A 21,628-nucleotide genomic window follows, 5' to 3' on the forward strand; every position below is an offset into this window, starting at 1 on the left:
GGACAAGAGCAAGGGAAGGAGTATCACTACTCCTGAAACAGGAGTTGTGGGAGTATGTGATAGAATGTGAGAAAGTAAACTCTAGATTGATATGGGTAAACCTGAAAGTTGATGGAGAGAAATGGGTGATTATTGGTGCATATGCACCTGGGCATGAGAAGAAAGATCATGAGAGGCAAGTGTTTTGGGAGCAGCTGAATGAGTGTGTTAGTGGTTTTGATGCACAAGACCGGGTTATAGTGATGGGTGATTTGAATGCAAAGGTGAGAAAGAATACTTCCCACGTATTCCCTGCATGTCGTAGAAGGCGACTAAAAGGGAAGGGAGCAGGGAGCTGGAAATCCTCCCCTCTCGTTTTTTTTTTTTTTTTCCCCAAAAGGAACAGAGAAGAGGGCCAGGTGAGGATATTCCCTCAAAGGCCCAGTCCTCTGTTCTTAACGCTACCTCGCTATCGTGGGAAATGGCGAATAGTATAAAATATATATATATATATATATATATATATATATATATATATATATATATATATGTATATGTAGAGGGGACGGGAGCTGAGGGCAAGAAATCCTCCCATCCTTGTATTTTTAACTTTCTAAAAAAAAATGGGAAACAGAAGGAGTCACGCGGGGAGTGCTCATCCTCCTCGTAGACTCGGTTGTGGTGTCTAAATGTGTGTGGATGTAACCAAGATGTGAAAAAAGGAGAGATAGGTAGTATGTTTGAGGAAAGGAACCTGGATGTTTTGGCTCTGAGTGAAACGAAGCTCAAGGGTAAAGGGGAAGAGTGGTTTGGGAATGTCTTGGGAGTAAAGTCAGAGGTTAGTGAGAGGACAAGAGCAAGAAAGGAGTAGCAGTACTCCTGAAACAAGAGTTGTGGGAGTATGTGATAGAATGTAAGAAAGTAAATTCTCGATTAATATGGGTAAAACTGAAAGTTGATGGAGAGAGATTGGTGATTATTGGTGCATATGCACCTGGGCATGAGAAGAAAGATCATGAGAGGCAAGTGTTTTGGGAGCAGCTGAATGAGTGTGTTAGTGGTTTTGATGCACGTGACCGGGTTATAGTGATGGGTGATTTGAATACAAAGGTGAGTAATGTGGCAGTTGAGGGAATAATTTGTATTCATGGGTTGTTCAGTGTTGTAAATGGAAATGGTGAAGAGCTTGTAGATTTATGTGCTGAAAAAGGACTGATGATTGGGAATACCTGGTTTAAAAAGCGAGATATACATAAGTATACGTATGTAAGTAGGAGAGATGGCCAGAGAGCGTTATTGGATTACGTGTTAATTGACAGGCGCCCGAAAGAGAGACTTTTGGATGTAAATGTGCTGAGAGGTGCAACTGGAGGGATGTCTGATCATTATCTTGTGGAGGCTAAGGTGAAGATTTGTATGGGTTTTCAGAAAAAAAGAGTGAATGTTGGGGTGAAGAGGGTGGTGAGAGTAAGTGAGCTTGGGAAGGAGACTTGTGTAAGGAAGTACCAGGAGAGACTGAGTACAGAATGGAAAAAGGTGAGAACAATGGAAGTAAGGGGAATGGGGGAGGAATGGGATGTATTTAGGGAAGCAGTGATGGATTGCGCAAAAGATGCTTGTGGCATGAGAAGAGTGGGAGGTGGGTTGATTAGAAAGGGTAGTGAGTGGTGGGATGAAGAAGTAAGATTATTAGTGAAAGAGAAGAGAGAGGCATTTGCACGATTTTTACAGGGAAAAAATGCAATTGAGTGGGAGATGTATAAAAGAAAGAGACAGGAGGTCAAGAGAAAGGTGCAAGAGGTGAAAAAGAGGGCAAATGAGAGTTGGGGTGAGAGAGTATCATTAAATTTCAGGGAGAATAAAAAGATGTTCTGGAAGGAGGTAAATAAAGTGCGTAAGACAAGGGAGCAAATGGGAACCTCAGTGAAGGGGGCTGTTGGGGAGGTGATAACAAGTAGTGGTGATGTGAGAAGGAGATGGAGTGAGTATTTTGAAGGTTTGGTGAATGTGTTTGATGATAGAGTGGCAGATATAGGGTGTCTTGGTCGAGGTGGTGTGCAAAGTGAGAGGGTTGGGGAAAATGATTTTGTAAACAGAGAAGAGGTAGTAAAAGCTTTGCAGAAGATGAAAGCCGGCAAGGCAGCAGGTTTGGATGGTATTGCAGTGGAATTTATTAAAAAAGGGGGAGACTGTATTGTTGACTGGTTGGTAAGGTTATTTAATGTATGTATGACTCATGGTGAGGTGCCTGAGGATTGGCAGAATGCTTGCATAGTGCCATTGTACAAAGGCAAAGGGGATAAGAGTGAGTGCTCAAATTACAGAGGTACAAGTTTGTTGAGTATTCCTGGTAAATTATATGGGAGGGTATTGATTGAGAGGGTGAAGGCATGTACAGAGCATCAGATTGGGGAAGAGCAGTGTGGTTTCAGAAGTGGTAGAGGATGTGTGGATCAGGTGTTTGCTTTGAAGAATGTATGTGAGAAATACTTAGAAAAGCAAATGGATTTGTATGTAGCATTTATGGATCTGGAGAAGGCATAGGATAGAGTTGATAGAGATGCTCTGTTGAAGGTTTTAAGAATATATGGTGTGGGTGGCAAGTTGTTAGAAGCAGTGAAAAGTTTTTATCGAGGATGTAAGGCATGTGTACGTGTAGGAAAAGAGGAAAGTGATTGGTTCTCAGTGAATGTAGGTTTGCGGCAGGGGTGCGTGATGTCTCCATGGTTGTTTAATTTGTTTATGGATGGGGTTGTTAGGGAGGTGAATGCAAGAGTTTTGGAAAGAGGGGCAAGAATGAAGTCTGTTGTGGATGAGAGAGCTTGGGAAGTGAGTCAGTTGTTGTTCGCTGATGATACAGCGCTGGTGGCTGATTCATATGAGAAACTGCAGAAGCTGGTGACTGAGTTTGGTAAAGTGTGTGAAAGAAGAAAGTTAAGAGTAAATGTAGATAAGAGCAAGGTTATTAGGTACAGTAGGGTTGAGGGTCAAGTCAATTGGGAGGTAAGTTTGAATGGAGAAAAACTGGAGGAAGTAAAGTGTTTTAGATATCTGGGAGTGGATCTGGCAGTGGATGGAACCATGGAAGCAGAAGTGAATCATAGGGTGGGGGAGGGGGCGAAAATCCTGGGAGCCTTGAAGAATGTTTGGAAGTCGAGAACATTATCTCGGAAAGCAAAAATGAGTATATTTGAAGGAATAGTGGTTCCAACAATGTTGTATGGTTGCGAGGCGTGGGCTATGGATAGAGTTGTGCGCAGGAGGGTGGATGTGCTGGAAATGAGATGATTGAGGACAATGTGTGGTGTGAGGTGGTTTGATCGAGTAAGTAATGTAAGGGTAAGAGAGATGTGTGGAAATAAAAAGAGTGTGGTTGAGAGAGCAGAAGAGGGTGTTTTGAAATGGTTTGGGCACATGGAGAGAATGAGTGAGGAAAGATTGACCAAGAGGATATATGTGTCGGAGGTGGAGGGAACGAGGATAAGTGGGAGACCAAATTGGAGGTGGAAAGATGGAGTGAAAAACATTTTGAGTGATCGGGGCCTGAACATGCAGGGGGGTGAAAGGCAGGCAAGGAATAGAATGAATTGGATCGATGTGGTATACCTGGGTTGACGTGCTGTCAGTGGATTGAATCAGGGCATGTGAAGCATCTGAGGTAAACCATGGAAAGCTGTGTAGGTATGTATATTTGCGTGTGTGGACGTATGTATATACATGTGTATGGGGGTGGGTTGGGCCATTTCTTTCTTCTGTTTCCTTGCGCTACCTCGCAAATGCAGGAGACAACGACAAAGCAAAAAAAAAGAAAAAAAAAATATATGTAAGTAGGAGAGAGGGCCAGAGAGCGTTATTGGATTACGTGTTAATTGACAGGCGCGCGAAAGAGAGACTTTTGGATGTAAATATGCTGAGAGGTGCAACTGGAGGGATGTCTGATCATTACCTTGTGGAGGCTAAGGTGAAGGTTTGTATGGGTTTTCAGAAAAGAAGAGTGAATGTTGGGGTGAAGAGGGTGGTGAGAGTAAGTGAGCTTGGGAAGGAGACTTGTGTGAGGAAGTACGAGGAGAGACTGAGTACTGAATGGAAAAAGGTGAGAACAATGGAAGTAAGGGGAGTGGGGGAGGAATGGGATGTATTTAGGGAATCAGTGATGGATTGCGAAAAAGATGCTTGTGGCATGAGAAGCGTGGGAGGTGGGTTGATTAGAAAGGGTAGTGAGTGGTGGGATGAAAAAGTAAGATTATTAGTGAAAGAGAAGAGAGAGGCATTTGGACGATTTTTGCAGGGAAAAAAGGCAATTGAGTGGGAGATGTGTAAAAGAAAGAGACAGGTCAAGAGAAAGGTGCAAGAGGTGAAAAAGAGGGCAAATGAGAGTTTGGGTGAGAGAGTATCATTAAATTTTAGGGAGAATAAAAAGATGTTCTGGAAGGAGGTAAATAAAGTGCTAAGACAAGGGAGCAAATGGGAACTTCAGTGAAGGGCGCTAATGGGGAGGTGATAACAAGTAGTGGTGATGTGAGAAGGAGATGGAGTGAGTATTTTGAATTTTTGTTGAATGTGTTTGATGATAGAGTGGCAGATATAGGGTGTCTTGGTCGAGGTGGTGTGCAAAGTGAGAGGGTTGGAGAAAATGATTTGGTAAACAGAGAAGAGGTAGTAAAAGCTTTGCGGAAGATGAAAGCCGGCAAGGCAGCAGGTTTGGATGGTATTGCAGTGGAATTTATTAAAAAAGGGGTGACTGTATGGTTGACTGGTTGGTAAGGTTATTTAATGTATGTATGACTGATGGTGAGGTGCCTGAGGATTGGCGGAATGCTTGCATAGTGCCATTGTACAAAGGCAAAGGGGATAAGAGTGAGTGCTCAAATTACAGAGGTATAAGTTTGTTGAGTATTCCTGGTAAATTATATGGGAGGGTATTGATGGAGAGGGTGAAGGCATGTACAGAGCATCAGATTGGGGAAGAGCAGTGTGGTTTCAGAAGTGGTAGAGGATGTGTGGATCAGGTGTTTGCTTTGAAGAATGTATGTGAGAAATACTTAGAAAAGCAAATGGATTTGTATGTAGCATTTATGGATCTGGAGAAGGCATATGATAGAGTTGATAGAGATGCTCTGTGGAAGGTATTAAGAATATATGGTGTGGGTGGCAAGTTGTTAGAAGCAGTGAAAAGTTTTTATCGAGGATGTAAGGCATGTGTACGTGTAGGAAGAGAGGAAAGTGATTGGTTCTCAGTGAATGTAGGTTTGCGGCAGGGGTGTGTGATGTCTCCATGGTTGTTTATTTTGTTTATGGATGGGGTTGTTAGGGAGGTGAATGCAAGAGTTTTGGAAAGAGGGGCAAGAATGAAGTCTGTTGTGGATGAGAGAGCTTGGGAAGTGAGTCAGTTGTTGTTCGCTGATGATACAGCGCTGGTGGCTGATTCATGTGAGAAAGCAGAAGCTGGTGACTGAGTTTGGTAAAGTGTGTGAAAGAAGAAAGTTAAGAGTAAATGTGAATAAGATCAAGGTTATTAGGTACAGTAGGGTTGAGGGTCAAGTCAATTGGGAGGTAAGTTTGAATGGAGAAAAACTGGAGGAAGTAAAGTGTTTTAGATATCTGGGAGTGGATCTGGCAGCGGATGAAACCATGGAAGCGGAAGTGGATCATAGGGTGGGGGAGGGGGCAAAAATTCTGGGAGCCTTGAAGAATGTGTGGAAGTCGAGAACATTATCTCGGAAAGCAAAAATGGGTATGTTTGAAGGAATAGTGGTTCCAACAATGTTGTATGGTTGCGAGGCGTGGGCTATGGATAGAGTTGTGCGCAGGAGGATGGATGTGCTGAAAATGAGATGTTTGAGGACAATGTGTGGTGTGAGGTGGTTTGATCGAGTAAGTAACATGAGGGTAAGAGAGATGTTTGGAAATAAAAAGAGTGTGGTTGAGAGAGCAGAAGAGGGTGTTTTGAAATGGTTTGGGCACATGGAGAGAATGAGTGAGGAAAGATTGACCAAGAGGATATATGTGTCGTAGGTGGAGGGAACGAGGATAAGTGGGAGACCAAATTGGAGGTGGAAAGATGGAGTGAAAAAGATTTTGTGTGATTGAGGCCTGAACATGCAGGAGGGTGAAAGGAGGGCAAGGAATAGAGTGAATTGGATCGATGTGGTATAGCGGGGTTGACGTGCTGTCAGTGGATTGAATCAGGGCATGTGAAGCGCCTGGGGTAAACCATGGAAAGCTGTGTAGGTATGTATATTTGCGTGTGTGGACGTATGTATATACATGTGTATGGGGTGGGTTGGGCCATTTCTTTCGTCTGTTTCCTTGCGCTACCTCGCAAACGCGGGAGACAGCAAAAAAAAAAAAATATATATATATATATATATATATGATCCCTGGGGATAGGGGATTAAGAATACTTCCCACGTATTCCCTGCGTGTCGTAGAAGGCGACTAAAAGGGGAGGGAGCGGGGGGCTGGAAATCCTCCCCTCTCGTTTTTTTTTTTTTTTCCAAAAGAAGGAACAGAGAATTGGGCCAGGTGAGGGTATTCCCTCAAAGGCCCAGTCCTCTGTTCTTAATGCTACCTCGCTAACGCGGGAAATGGCGAATAGTTTAAAAGAAAGAAAGAAAAATATATATATATATATATATATATATAGAAAGCGACTAGAGGGGACGGGAGCGGGGGGCCAGAAATCCTCCCCTCCTTGTATTAACTTTCTAAAATGGGAAACAGAAGAAGGAGTCACGCGGGGAGTGCTCATCCTCCTCGAAGGCTCAGAGTGGGGTGCCTAAATGTGTGTGGATGTAACCAAGATGTGAAAAAAGGAGAGATAGGTAGTATGTTTGAGGAAAGGAACCTGGATGTTTTGGCTCTGAGTGAAACGAAGCTCAAGGGTAAAGGGGAAGAGTGGTTTGGGAATGTCTGGGGAGTAAAGTCAGGGGTTAGTGAGAGGACAAGAGCAAGGGAAGGAGTAGCAATACTCCTGAAACAGGAGTTGTGGGAGTATGTGATAGAGTGTAAGAAAGTAAATTCTCGATTAATATGGGTAAAACTGAAAGTTGATGGAGAGAGGTGGGTGATTATTGGTGCATATGCACCTGGGCATGAGAAGAAAGATCAAGAGAGGCAAGTGTTTTGGGAGCAGCTGAATGAGTGTGTTAGTGGTTTTGATGCACGAGACCGGGTTATAGTGATGGGTGATTTGAATGCAAAGGTGAGTAATGTGGCAGTTGAGGGAATAATTGGTATACATGGGGTGTTCAGTGTTGTAAATGGAAATGGTGAAGAGCTTGTAGATTTATGTGCTGAAAAAGGACTGATGATTGGGAATACCTGGTTTAAAAAGCGAGATATACATAAGTATACTTATGTAAGTAGGAGAGATGGCCAGAGAGCGTTATTGGATTACGTGTTAATTGACAGGCGTGCGAAAGAGAGACTTTTGGATGTTAATGTGCTGAGAGGTGCAACTGGAGGGATGTCTGATCATTATCTTGTGGAGGCTAAGGTGAAGATTTGTATGGGTTTTCAGAAAAGAAGAGTGAATGTTGGGGTGAAGAGGGTGGTGAGAGTAAGTGAGCTTGAGAAGGAGACCTGTGTGAGGAAGTACCAGGAGAGACTGAGTACAGAATGGAAAAAGGTGAGAACAATGGAAGCAAGGGGAGTGGGGGAGGAATGGGATGTATTTAGGGAATCAGTGATGGATTGCGCAAAAGATGCTTGTGGCATGAGAAGAGTGGGAGGTGGGTTGATTAGAAAGGGTAGTGAGTGGTGGGATGAAGAAGTAAGAGTATTAGTGAAAGAGAAGAGAGAGGCATTTGGACGATTTTTGCAGGGAAAAAATGCAATTGAGTGGGAGATGTATAAAAGAAAGAGACAGGAGGTCAAGAGAAAGGTGCAAGAGGTGAAAAAAAGGGCAAATGAGAGTTGGGGTGAGAGAGTATCATTAAATTTTAGGGAGAATAAAAAGATGTTCTGGAAGGAGGTAAATAAATTGCGTAAGACAAGGGAGCAAATGGGAACTTCAGTGAAGGGCGCAAATGGGGAGGTGATAACAAGTAGTGGTGATGTGAGAAGGAGATGGAATGAGTATTTTGAAGGTTTGTTGAATGTGTTTGATGATAGAGTGGCGGATATAGGGTGTTTTGGTCGAGGTGGTGTGCAAAGTGAGAGGGTTAGGGAAAATGATTTGGTAAACAGAGAAGAGGTAGTGAAAGCTTTGCGGAAGATGAAAGCCGGCAAGGCAGCAGGTTTGGATGGTATTGCAGTGGAATTTATTAAAAAAGGGGGTGACTGTATTGTTGACTGGTTGGTAAGGTTATTTAATGTATGTATGACTCATGGTGAGGTGCCTGAGGATTGGCGGAATGCGTGCATTGTGCCATTGTACAAAGGCAAAGGGGATAAGAGTGAGTTCTCAAATTACAGAGGTATAAGATTGTTGAGTATTCCTGGTAAATTATATGGGAGGGTATTGATTGAGAGGGTGAAGGCATGTACAGAGCATCAGATTGGGGAAGAGCAGTGTGGTTTCAGAAGTGGTAGAGGATGTGTGGATCAGGTGTTTGCTTTGAAGAATGTATGTGAGAAATACTTAGAAAAGCAAATGGATTTGTATGTAGCATTTATGGATCTGGAGAAGGCATATGATAGAGTTGATAGAGATGCTTTGTGGAAGGTATTAAGAATATATGGTGTGGGAGGAAAGTTGTTAGAAGCAGTGAAAAGTTTTTATCGAGGATGTAAGGTATGTGTACGTGTAGGAAGAGAGGAAAGTGATTGGTTCTCAGTGAATGTAGGTTTGCGGCAGGGGTGTGTGATGTCTCCATGGTTGTTTAATTTGTTTATGGATGGGGTTGTTAGGGAGGTAAATGCAAGAGTTTTGGAAAGAGGGGCAAGTATGAAGTCTGTTGGGGATGAGAGAGCTTGGGAAGTGAGTCAGTTGTTGTTCGCTGATGATACAGCGCTGGTGGCTGATTCATGTGAGAAACTGCAGAAGCTGGTGACTGAGTTTGGAAAAGTGTGTGGAAGAAGAAAGTTAAGAGTAAATGTGAATAAGAGCAAGGTTATTAGGTACAGTAGGGTTGAGGGTCAAGTCAATTGGGAGGTGAGTTTGAATGTAGAAAAACTGGAGGAAGTGAAGTGTTTTAGATATCTGGGAGTGGATCTGGCAGCGGATGGAACCATGGAAGCGGAAGTGGATCATAGGGTGGGGGAGGGGGCGAAAATCCTGGGGGCCTTGAAGAATGTGTGGAAGTCGAGAACATTACCTCGGAAAGCAAAAATGGGTATGTTTGAAGGAAGAGTGGTTCCAACAATGTTGTATGGTTGCGAGGCGTGGGCTATGGATAGAGTTGTGCGCAGGAGGATGGATGTGCTGGAAATGAGATGTTTGAGGACAATGTGTGGTGTGAGGTGGTTTGATCGAGTGAGTAACGTAAGGGTAAGAGAGATGTGTGGAAATAAAAAGAGCGTGGTTGAGAGAGCAGAAGAGGGTGTTTTGAAGTGGTTTGGGCACATGGAGAGGATGAGTGAGGAAAGATTGACCAAGAGGATATATGTGTCGGAGGTGGAGGGAACAAGGAGAAGATGGAGACCAAATTGGAGGTGGAAAGATGGAGTGAAAAAGATTTTGTGTGATTGGGGCCTGAACATGCAGGAGGGTGAAAGGAGGGCAAGGAATAGAGTGAATTGGAGCGATGTGGTATACCGGGGTTGACGTGCCGTCAGTGGATTGAAGCAAGGCATGTGAAGCGTCTGGGGTAAACCATGGAAAGCTGTGTAGGTATGTATATTTGCGTGTGTGGACGTATGTATATACATGTGTATGGGGGGGGGTTGCGCCATTTCTTTCGTCTGTTTCCTTGCGCTACCTCGCAAACGCGGGAGACAGCGACAAAGTATAATAATAAAAAAAATAAATATATATATCCCTGGGGATAGGGTGGTGAAAGAATACTTCCCACGCATTCCTCATGTGTCGTAGAAGGCGACTAGAGGGGATGGGAGCGGGGGGCCAGAAATCCTCTCCTCCATGTATTTTAACTTTCTAAAAAAATGGGAAACAGAAGGAGTCAAGCGGGGAGTGCTCATCCTCCTCGTAGACTCAGATTGGGGTGTCTAAATGTTTGTGGATGTAACCAAGATGTGAAAAAAGGAGAGTTAGGTAGTATATTTGAGGAAAGGAACCTGGATGTTTTGGCTCTGAGTGAAATGAAGCTCAAGGGTAAAGGGGAAGAGTGGTTTGGGAATGTCTTGGGAGGAAAGTCAGGGGTTAGTGAGAGGACAAGAGCAAGGGAAGGAGTAGCCGTACTCCTGAAACAGGAGTTGTGGGAGTATGTGATAGAATGTAAGAAAGTAAATTCTCAATTAATATGGGTAAAACTGAAAGTTGATGGAGAGAGATGGGTGATTATTGGTGCATATGCACCTGGGCATGAGAAGAAAGATCATGAGAGGCAAGTGTTTTGGGAGCAGCTGAATGAGTGTGTTAGTGGTTTTGATGCACGTGACCGGGTTATAGTGATGGGTGATTTGAATGCAAAAGTGAGTAACGTGGCAGTTGAGGGAATAATTGGTATACATGGGGTGTTCAGTGTTGTAAATGGAAATGGTGAAGAGCTTGTAGATTTATGTGCTGAAAAAGGACTGGTGATTGGGAATACCTGGTTTAAAAAGCGAGATATACATAAGTATATGTATGTAAGTAGGAGAGATGGCCAGAGAGCGTTATTGGATTACGTGTTAATTGACAGGCGCGCGAAAGAGAGACTTTTGGATGTTAATGTGCTGAGAGGTGCAACTGGAGGGATGTCTGATCATTATCTTGTGGAGGCTAAGGTGAAGATTTGTATAGGTTTTCAGAAAAGAAGAGTGAATATTGGGGTGAGGAGGGTGGTGAGAGTAAGTAAGCTTGGGAAGGAGACTTGTGTGAGGAAGTACGAGGCGAGACTGAGTACAGAATGGAAAAAGGTGAGAACAATGGAAGTAAGGGGAGTGGGGGAGGAATGGGATGTATTTAGGGAATCAGTGATGGATTGCGCAAAAGATGCTTGTGGCATGAGAAGCGTGGGAGGTGGGTTGATTAGAAAGGGTAGTGAGTGGTGGGATGAAGAAGTAAGATTATTAGTGAAAGAGAAGAGAGAGGCATTTGGACAATTTTTGCAGGGAAAAAATGCAATTGAGTGGGAGATGTATAAAAGAAAGAGACAGGAGGTCAAGAGAAAGGTGCAAGAGGTGAAAAAGAGGGCAAATGAGAGTTGGGGTGAGAGAGTATCATTAAATTTTAGGGAGAATAAAAAGATGTTCTGGAAGGAGGTAAATAAAGTGCGTAAGACAAGGGAGCAAATGGGAACTTCAGTGAAGGGCGCAAATGGGGAGGTGATAACAAGTAGTGGTGATGTGAGAAGGAGATGGAGTGAGTATTTTGAATTTTTGTTGAATGTGTTTGATGATAGAGTGGCAGATATAGGGTGTTTTGGTCGAGGTGGTGTGCAAAGTGAGAGGGTTGGGGAAAATGATTTGGTAAACAGAGAAGAGGTAGTAAAAGCTTTGCGGAAGATGAAAGCCGGCAAGGCAGCAGTTTTGGATGGTATTGCAGTGGAATTTATTAAAATAGGGGGTGACTGTATTGTTGACTGGTTGGTAAGGTTATTTAATGTATGTATGACTCATGGTGAGGAGCCTGAGGATTGGCGAAATGCTTGCATAGTGCCATTGTACAAAGGCAAAGGGGAGAAGAGTGAGTGCCCAAATTACAGAGGTATAAGTTTGTTGAGTATTCCTGGTAAATTATATGGGAGGGTATTGATTGAGAGGGTGAAGGCATGTACAGAGCATCAGATTGGGGAAGAGCAGTGTGGTTTCAGAAGTGGTAGAGGATGTGTAGATCAGGTGTTTGCTTTGAAGAATGTATGTGAGAAATACTTAGAAAAGCAAATGGATTTGTATGTAACATTTATGGATCTGGAGAAGGCATATGATAGAGTTGATAGAGATGCTCTGTGGAAGGTATTAAGAATGTATGGTGTGGGAGGCAAGTTGTTAGAAGCAGTGAAAAGTTTTTATCAAGGATGTAAGGCATGTGTACGTGTAGGAAGAGAGGAAAGTGATTGGTTCTCAGTGAATGTAGGTTTGCGGCAGGGGTGTGTGATGTCTCCATGGTTGTTTAATTTGTTTATGGATGGGGTTGTTAGGGAGGTAAATGCAAGAGTTTTGGAAAGAGGGGCAAGTATGAAGTCTGTTGTGGATGAGAGAGCTTGGGAAGTGAGTTAGTTTTTGTTCGCTGATGATACAGCGCTGGTGGCTGATTCATGTGAGAAACTGCAGAAGCTGGTGACTGAGTTTGGTAAAGTGTGTGAAAGAAGAAAGTTAAGAGTAAATGTGAATAAGAGCAAGGTTATTAGGTACAGTAGGGTTGAGGGTCAAGTCAACTGGAAGGTAAGTTTGAATGGAGAAAAACTGGAGGAAGTAAAGTGTTTTAGATATCTGGGAGTGGATCTAGCAGCAGATGGAACCATGGAAGTGGAAGTGAATCATAGGGTGGGGGAGGGGGCAAAAATCCTGGGAGCCTTGAAGAATGTGTGGAAGTCGAGAACATTATCTCGGAAAGCAAAAATGGGTATGTTTGAAGGAATAGTGGTTCCAACAATGTTTTATGGTTGCGAGGCGTGGGCTATGGATAGAGTTGTGCGCAGGAGGGTGGATGTGCTGGATATGAGATGTTTGAGGACAATGTGTGGTGTGAGGTGGTTTGAACGAGTAAGTAATGTAAGGGTAAGAGAGATGTTTGGAAATAAAAAGAGCGTGTTTGAGAGAGCAGAAGAGGGTGTTTTGAAATGGTTTGGGCACATGGAGAGAATGAGTGAGGAAAGATTGACCAAGGGGATATATGTGTCGGAGGTGGAGGGAACGAGGAGAAGTGGGAGACCAAATTTGAGGTGGAAAGATGGAGCGAAAAATATATTGAGTGATCGGGGCCTGAACATGCAGGAGGGTGAAAGGCGGGCAAGGAATAGAATGAATTGGATCGATGTGGTATACCGGGGTTGACGTGCTGTCAGTGGATTGAATCATGGCATATGAAGTGTCTGGGGTAAACCATGGAAAGTTGTGTGGGGCCTGGATGTGGAAAGGGAGCTGTGGTTTCGGGCATTATTGCATGACAGCTAGAGACTGAGTGTGAACGAATGGGGCCTTTGTTGTCTTTTCATAGCGCTACCTCGCACACATGAGGGGGGAGGGGGATGGTATTCCATGTGTGGCGAGGTGGCGATGGGAATGAATAAAGGCAGACAGTGTGAATTGTGTGCATGGGTATATATGTATGTGTCTGTGTGTGTATATATATGTGTACATTGAGATGTATAGGTATGTATATTTGCGTGTGTGGACGTGTATGTATATACATGTGTATGGGGGTGGGTTGTGCCATTTCTTTTGTCTGTTTCCTTGCACTACCTCGCAAACGCAATAGACAGCGACAAAGCAAAATAATAATAATAATGATATATATATCGTTTAATTTGTTTATGGATTGGGTTGTTAGGGAGGTAAATGGAAGAGTTTTGGAAAGAGGGGCAAGTATGCAGTCTGTTAGGGATGAGAGAGCTTGTGAAGTGAGATATCACACACCCCTGCCACAAACCAACATTCACTGAGAACCAGTCACTTTCCTCTCTTCCTACACGTACACATGCCTTACATCCTCGAGAAAAACTTTTCACTGCTTCTAACAACTTGCCTCCCACATCTTATATCCTTAATACCTTCCACAGAGCTTCTCTATCAACTCTTTGATAAATTCCACTACAATACCATCCAAACCCGCTGCCTTGCCAACTTTCATCTTCCTCAAAGCTTTTCCTACCTCTTTTCTGTTTACCAAATCATTCTCCCTAACCCTCTCACTTTGCATACCACCTTGACCAAAGCACCCTATATCTTCCACTCTATCATCAAACATATCAAACAAACCTTCAAAATACTCACTCCATCTCCTTCTCACATCACCACTACTTGTTATCACCTCCTCATTACTCCCCTTCACTGAAGTTCCCACTCGTTCCATTGTCTTATGCACTTTATGTACCTCTTTCCAAAACGTCATTTTATTCTCCCTAAAATTTGATGATACTCTCCCACCCCAACTCTCATTTGCCCTCTTTTCCACCTCTTGCACCTTTCTCTTGACCTCCTGTCTCTTTCTTTTATACATCTCCCAGTCATTAGCATATATATACATGTGTATATGTCTGTGTAAGTCTGTGTATATACATGTATTTATACATAGTTGTGTGGGTATATATGTATATACATGTGTCTGTGGGTGGGTTGGGCCATTCTTTCGTCTGTTTCCTTGCGCTACCTCACTAACGTGAGAGACAGTGACAAAGTATGGTAAATGTAAAATAAATATTTTTTTTTTTTCCAAAAGAAGGAACAGAGAAGGGGGCCAGGTGAGTATATTCCCTCAAAGGTCCAGTCCTATGTTCTTAACGCTACCTCGCTAATGCGGGAAATGGCGAATAGAATGAAAAAAAAAGGTTATTTAATGTATGTATGACTCATGGTGAGGTGCCTGAGGATTGGCGGAATGCGTGCATAGTGCCATTGTACAAAGGCAAAGGGGATAAGAGTGAGTGCTCAAATTACAGAGGTATAAGTTTGTTGAGTATTCCTGGTAAATTATATGGGAGGGTATTGATTGAGAGGGTGAAGGCATGTACAGAGCATCAGATTGGGGAAGAGCAGTGTGGTTTCAGAAGTGGTAGAGGATGTGTGGATCAGGTGTTTGCTTTGAAGAATGTATGTGAGAAATACTTAGAAAAGCAAATGGATTTGTATGTAGCATTTATGGATCTGGAGAAGGCATATGATAGAGTTGATAGAGATGCTCTGTGGAAGGTATTAAGAATATATGGTGTGGGAGGCAAGTTGTTAGAAGCAGTGAAAAATTTTTATCGAGGATGTAAGGCATGTGTACGTGTAGGAAGAGAGGAAAGTGATTGGTTCTCAGTGAATGTAGGTTTGCGGCAGGGGTGTGTGATGTCTCCATGGTTGTTTAATTTGTTTATGGATGGGGTTGTTAGGGAGGTAAATGCAAGAGTCTTGGAAAGAGGGGCAAGTATGAAGTCTGTTGGGGATGAGAGAGCTTGGGAAGTGAGTCAGTTGTTGTTCGCTGATGATACAGCGCTGGTGGCGGATTCATGTGAGAAACTGCAGAAGCTGGTGACGGAGTTTGGTAAAGTGTGTGGAAGAAGAAAGTTAAGAGTAAATGTGAATAAGAGCAAGGTTATTAGGTACAGTAGGGTTGAGGGTCAAGTCAATTGGGAGGTGAGTTTGAATGGAGAAAAACTGGAGGAAGTGAAGTGTTTTAGATATCTGGGAGTGGATCTGTCAGCGGATGGAACCATGGAAGCGGAAGTGGATCATAGGGTGGGGGAGGGGGCGAAAATTTTGGGAGCCTTGAAAAATGTGTGGAAGTCGAGAACATTATCCCGGAAAGCAAAAATGGGTATGTTTGAAGGAATAGTGGTTCCAACAATGTTGTATGGTTGCGAGGCGTGGGCTATGGATAGAGTTGTGCGCAGGAGGATGGATGTGCTGGAAATGAGATGTTTGAGGACAATGTGTGGTGTGAGGTGGTTTGATCGAGTAAGTAACGTAAGGGTAAGAGAGATGTGTGGAAATAAAAAGAGCGTGGTTGAGAGAGCAGAAGAGGGTGTTTTGAAATGGTTTGGGCACATGGAGAGAATGAGTGAGGAAAGATTGACCAAGAGGATATATGTGTCGGAGGTGGAGGGAACGAGGAGAAGAGGGAGACCAAATTGGAGGTGGAAAGATGGAGTGAAAAGGATTTTGAGTGATCGGGGCCTGAACATGCAGGAGGGTGAAAGGAGGGCAAGGAATAGAGTGAATTGGAGCGATGTGGTATACAGGGGTTGACGTGCTGTCAGTGGATTGAATCAAGGCATGTGAAGCATCCGGGGTAAACCATGGAAAGCTGTGTAGGTATGTATATTTGCGTGTGTGGACGTGTGTATGTACATGTGTATGGGGAGGGTTGGGCCATTTCTTTCGTCTGTTTCCTTGCGCTACCTCGCAATACGCGGGAGACAGCGACAAAGTATAAAAAAAAAAAAAAAAAAAATATATATATATATGCATGTTAATGTATATGAGTGGATAGGTTGTTCTCTGTCTCTTTGCTGTTGCAAAGTAGCTGATGTGGGAAAGTGATCAAGTATGAATGATATAATATGCATACATAATTGCTGTTTCCTGCATCAGCAAGGTAGCACCAGGAAACAGACAAAGAGTGGCCCATCCACACATTATATTTATTTTATTTATTTTGCTTTGTCGCTCTCTCCCGCGTCAGCGAGGTAGCGCAAGGAAACAGACGAAAGAGTGGCCCAACCCACCCACATACACATGTATATACATACTCGTCCACACATGCAAATATATATACCTATACATCTCAACATTTATTTATTTATTTATTTTGCTTTGTCGCTGTCTCCCGCGTTTGCGAGGTAGCGCAAGGAAACATATGAAAGAAATGGCACAACCCACCCCCATACACAATGTACACACACACACTCTCACACACGCAAATATACATACCTATACATCTCAATGTACACATATATATATACACACACAGACACATACATATATACCCATGCACACAATTCACACTGCCTGCCCGTATTCATTCCCATTGCCACCTCGCCACACATGGAATACCATCCCCCTCCCCCCTCATGTGTGCGAGGTAGCACTAGGAAAAGACAACAAAGGCCCCATTCGTTCACACTCAGTCTCCAGCTGTCATGCAATAATACCCGAAACCACAGCTCCATTTCCACATCCTGGCCCCACACAACTTTCCATGGTTTACCCCAGACGCTTCACATGCCCTGATTCAATCCACTGACAGCACGTCAACCCCGGTATACCACATCGATCCAATTCACTCTATTCCTTGCCTGCCTTTCACCCTCCTGCATGTTCAGGCCCTGATCACTCAAAATCTTTTTCACTCCATCTTTCCACCTCCAATTTGGTCTCCCACTTCTCCTCGTTCCCTCCACCTCCGACACATATATCTTCTTGGTCAATCTTTCCTCACTCATTCTCTCCTTGTGCCCAAACCATTTCAAAACACCCTCTTCTGCTCTCTCAACCACACTCTTTTTATTTCCACACATCTCTCTTACCCTAACGTTACTTACTCGATCAAACCACCTCACACCACATATTGTCCTCAAACATCTCATTTCCAGCACATCCATCCTCCTGCGCACAACTCTATCCATAGCCCACACCTCGCAACCATACAACATTGTTGGAACCACTATTCCTTCAAACATACCCATTTTCGCTTTCCGAGATAATGTTCTCGACTTCCACACATTCTTCAAGGCTCCCATGATTTTCGCCCCCTCCCCCACCCTATGATTCACTTCCGCTTCCATGGTTCCATCCGCTGCCAGATCCACTCCCAGATATCTAAAACACTTTACTTCCGCCAGTTTTTCTCCATTCAAACTTACCTCCCAATTGACTTGACCTTCAACCCTACTGTACCTAATAACCTTGCTCTTATTCACATTTACTCTTAACTTTCTTCTTTCACACACTTTACCAAACTCAGTCACTAGCTTCTGCAGTTTCTCACATGAATCAGCCACCAGCGCTGTATCATCAGCGAACAACAACTGACTCACTTCCCAAGCTCTCTCATCCACAACAGACTTCATACTTGCCCCTCTTTCCAAAACTCTTGCATTCACCTCCCTAACAACCCCATCCATAAACAAATTAAACAACCATGGAGACATCACACACCCCTGCCGCAAACCTACATTCACTGAGAACCAATTACTTTCCTCTCTTCCTACACGTACACATGCCTTACATCCTCGATAAAAACTTTTCACTGCTTCTAACAACTTGCCTCCCACACCATATATTCTTAATACCTTCCACAGAGCATCTCTATCAACTCTATCATATGCCTTCTCCAGATCCATAAATGCTACATACAAATCCATTTGCTTTTCTAAGTATTTCTCACATACATTCTTCAAAGCAAACACCTGATCCACACATCCTCTACCACTTCTGAAACCACACTGCTCTTCCCCAATCTGATACTCTGTACATGCCTTCACCCTCTCAATCAATACCCTCCCATATAATTTACCAGGAATACTCAACAAACTTATACGTCTGTAATTAGGGCACTCACTCATATCCCCTTTGCCTTTGTGCAATGGCACTATGCACGCATTCCGCCAATCCTCAGGCACCTCACCATGAGTCATACATACATTAAATAACCTTACCAACCAGTCAACAATACAGTCACCCCCTTTTTTAATAAATTCCACTGCAATGCCATCCAAACCTGCTGCCTTGCCAGCTTTCATCTTCCACAAAGCTTTTACTACCTCTTCTCTGTTTACCAAATCATTTTCCCTAACCCTCTCACTTTGCACACCACCTCGACCAAAACACCCTATATCTGCCACTCTATCATCAAACACATTCAACAAACCTTCAAAATACTCACTCCATCTCCTTCTCACATCACCACTACTTGTTATCACCTCCCCATTTGCACCCTTCACTGAAGTTCCAATCTCAACATATACATATATATATATATATATATACAACGCAGACATATGCACATAATTCATACTGTCTGCCTTTATTCATTCCCATTGTCACATCGCCACACATGAAAGAACCAACCCCTCCCCCCAAATGTGCGTGAGGTAGCGCTAGAAAAAGACAATAAAGGCCACTTGCGTTCACATTCAATCTCTAGCTGTCATGTAATAATGCACCAAAACCACAGGTCCCTTTCCACATCCAGGCCCCACAGAACTTTCCATGGTTTACCCCGGACACTTCACATGCCATGGTTCAATCCATTGACAGCACGTCGACCCCGGTATACCACATCGTTCCAATTCACTCTATTCCTTGCACACCTTTCACCCTCCTGCATGTTCAGGCACTGATCACTCAAAATCTTTTTCACTCCATCTTTCCACCTCTAATTTAGTCTCCCACTTTTCCTCGTTCCCTCCACCTCTGACACATACATCCTCTTGGTCAATCTTTCCTCACTCATTGTCTCAATGTGACCAAACCATTTCAAAACACCCTCTTCTGCTCTCTCAACCACACAGTTTTTATTACCACACATCTCTCTTACCCTTACATTACTTACTCGATCAAACCACCTCACACCACATATTGTCCTCAAACATCTCATTTCCAGCACATCCACCCTCCTCCACACAACTCTATCCATAGCCCACGCCTCGGAACCATTTAACATTGTTGGAACCACTATTCCTTCAAACATACCTATTTTTGCTCTCCGAGATGATATTCTCGACTTCCACACATTCTTTAACGCTCCCAGAACTTTTGCCCCCTCCCCTTCCCTATGATTCACTTCCGCTTCCATGGTTCCATCCGCTGCCAAATCCACTCCCAGATATCTAAAACACTTCACTTCCTCCAGTTTTTCTCCATTCAAACTTACCTCCCACTTGACTTGTCCCTCAACCCTACTGTACCTAATAACCTTGCTCTTATTTACATTTACTCTCAACTTTCTTCTTTCACACACTTTACCAAACTCAGTCACTAGCTTCTGCAGTTTCTCACCCGAATCAGCCACCAGTGCTGTATCATCAGCAAACAACAACTGGCTCACTTCCCTAGCTCTCTCATACACAACAGACTGCATACTTACCCCTTTAACCAAAACTCTTCCATTCACCTCCCTAACAACCCCATCCATAAACAAATCAAACAACCTTTGGGACATCACACACCCCTGCCGCAAACCTACATTCACTGAGACTCAATCACTTTCCTCTCTTCCTACACGTGCACATGCCTTACATCCTCGATAAAAACTTTTCACTGCTTCTAACAACTTACCTCCCACACCATATATTCTTAATACCTTCCACAGAGCATCTCTAAGAAATCTATCATATGCCTTCTCCAGATCCATAAGTGCTACATACAAGTCCACTTGCTTTTCCAAGTATTTCTCACATACATTCTTCAAAGCAAACACCTGATCCACACATCCTCTACCACTTCTGAAACTACACTGCTCTTCCCCAATCTGATGCTCGGTACATGCCTTCACCCTCTCAATCAATACCCTCCCATATAATTTCCCAGGAATACTCAACAGATGTATACCTCTGTAATTTGAGCACTCACTTTTATCTCCTTTGCCTTTATTACATTGGCACTATGCAAGCGTTCTGCCAATCCTCAGGCACCTCACCATGAGTCATATCTACATTAAATAACCTTACCAACCAGTCTACAATACAGTTATCCCCTTTTTTAATGAATTCCCCTGCAATACCATCCAAACCCGCTGCCTTGCCGGCTTTCATCTTCCGCAAAGCTTTTACTACCTCATCTCTGTTTACCAAATCATTTTCCCTAACCCTCTCACTTTGCACACCACCTCGACCAAAACACCCTATATCTGCCACTCTATCATCAAACACATTCAGCAAACCTTCAAAATACTCACTCCATCTCCTCCTCACATCACCACTACATCTTATCACCTCTTCATTACCCCCTTCACTGAAGTTCCCATTTGTTCCCTTGTCTTATGCACTTTATTTACTTCCTTCCAAAACATGTTTTTATTTTCCCAAAAATTCAATGATACTCTCACACCCCAACTCTCATCTGCCCTCTTTTTCACCTCTTGCACCTCTCTCCTGACCTCTTGTCTCTTTCTTTTATACATCTCCCACTGATTTGCATTATTTCCCTGCAAAAATCATCCAAATGCCTCTCTCTTCTCTTTTACTAACAATCTTACTTCTTCATTCCACTACTCACTACCCTTTCTAATCTACCCACCTCCCACGCTTCTCATGCCACAAGCATCTTTTTCGCAAGCCATTACTGGTTCCCTATATACATCCCATTCTTCCCCCACTCCCCTTACGTCCTTTGTTCTAACCTGCCACATTACTCACCTATGCATTCAAATCACCCAACAACATAACCCAGTCTTGTGCATCAAAATTACTAACACACTCACTTAGCTGCCCCCAAAACATTGCACCAATAATCACCCATCTCTCTCCATCAACTTTCAGTTTTACCCATATCAATCTAGAGTTTACTTTCTTAGACTCTATCACATACTCCCACCACTCCTGTTTCAGGAGTAGTGCTATTCCTTCACTTGCTCTTGTCCTTTCACTAACCTCTGACTTAACAACCAAGACATTCCCAAATCACTCTTCCCCTTTAACCCTGAGCTTCGTTTCAGTCAGAGCCAAAACATCCTGGTTCCTTTCCTCAAACATACTACCTATCTCTCCTTTTTTCTCATATTGGTTACATCCACACACATTTAGACACCCCAATCTGAGCCTTCGAGGAGGATGAGCACTCCCTGCGTGACTCTTTCTTCTGTTTCCTCATTTAGGAAGTTAAAATACATGTATATAGGTATGTGCGTGTATTTATATATATGTATACGTCGAAATGTAGAGGTATGTATATATGCATGTGTGGACGTGTATGCATATGCATGCTTATGTAGGTAGGTTGGGCCATTCTTTCGTCTGTT

At 43.3% G+C, this 21,628-nt stretch overlaps 1 protein-coding gene across 1 annotated transcript in view; it reads left to right on the top strand.

The window, feature by feature from the left end:
- spn-E (spindle E) overlaps window positions 1–21,628 on the top strand; it is a 504,859-nt gene that overhangs the window by 90,358 nt on the left and 392,873 nt on the right. The gene's annotated exons all lie outside the window — the stretch shown is intronic.

This window comes from Panulirus ornatus, chromosome 73, assembly GCF_036320965.1.
Source record: "Panulirus ornatus isolate Po-2019 chromosome 73, ASM3632096v1, whole genome shotgun sequence".
In the NCBI taxonomy this organism is placed as follows: domain Eukaryota; kingdom Metazoa; phylum Arthropoda; class Malacostraca; order Decapoda; family Palinuridae; genus Panulirus; species Panulirus ornatus.